Genomic DNA, 1,126 nt, shown 5'->3' on the forward strand with positions numbered 1-1,126 from the left:
GACTATTAGCTATGGGGGAGTTAAACTTTGTTAAAAGAAAAATTTATTAGAAATTGAATACTTTGTTATAAAAACTCCAGACAACACTGGTGTATAAAACTTGTTTATAATGTGGACTGCTACCTGGAATTATCTTGTTTTGTATTTTCTTACTTGTTTTATTGTTCATTTCAGCCCCACCAAAATAGAATGCTTACCTTGTCTTTGCTTTGCCTCCAGCCTCTGGGATGACCCCTTGGGACATCATAGCCGCTCAGTCAATAGATATGGAGTGACTGAGCCCCAAGAGTGACCATGGTTAGAAATACCGCATGACTCAGGCATCCCATTGTGACATCTTTTTGTTCAACACCATAGCATGAAAATCCTTGCATTTCATAACATAAAAATTCACGTTATTTTACGCATATGTTGTACATTAGGGTTTCTCACCTGCGGCGCTGCTGGCATCAGCGCTCTGTCGGGGGCCTGTCCCCAGCTGCGTTCCGCAGCAGCCTTGCTCTCTGTCTTCCACGACCCAGCAGCGCCTCCCTCCAGATGCCACAGCCAAGAAATGTCTCCAGATGTTGTGAAACACTCCCTGGGAGGTAGCACTCCCTGGCTGAGAACCATCAGTGTGGATATTTCATTTGTATCCTGTTTCCTGTTAAGCCCCCAAGTTCCTTTATAACAAATGAGTCTGAGAAGTTAAAACTGTTAATCATTAATTTCACTCGTGCAGTTCAGCCTTTACACTCTGCTGAGTGCCCCCAAAGCTCTTTGCTTCAAACTAACATTTATATTTTCTCCTTAAGGGCCTAAACAGAATAATGTGGATCAAGAGTTTAAATATCTTAGTCTTAAGAGGTTCCCACAGAAAATTTAAACACATCCCCACAGCTGCCTTCTAGAAGGAACTGGTACGTGACCTTGGAGAATGTCCTGAAGGAGGACAGCGCGGCTTCAGCTGCTGCTGCTGCTAAGTCGCTTCAGTCGTGTCCGACTCTGTGCGACCCCACAGACGGCAGCCCACCAGGCTCCCCCGTCCCTGGGGTTCTCCAGGCAAGAACACTGGAGTGGGTTGCCATTTCCTTCTCCAATGCGTGAAAGTGAAGTCACTCAGTTGTGTCTGACTCTTTGTGACCCC

The sequence above is a fragment of the Bison bison genome, unplaced genomic scaffold (assembly GCF_000754665.1).
Source record: "Bison bison bison isolate TAMUID 2011002044 unplaced genomic scaffold, Bison_UMD1.0 scf7180017859821, whole genome shotgun sequence".
NCBI lineage: Eukaryota > Metazoa > Chordata > Mammalia > Artiodactyla > Bovidae > Bison > Bison bison.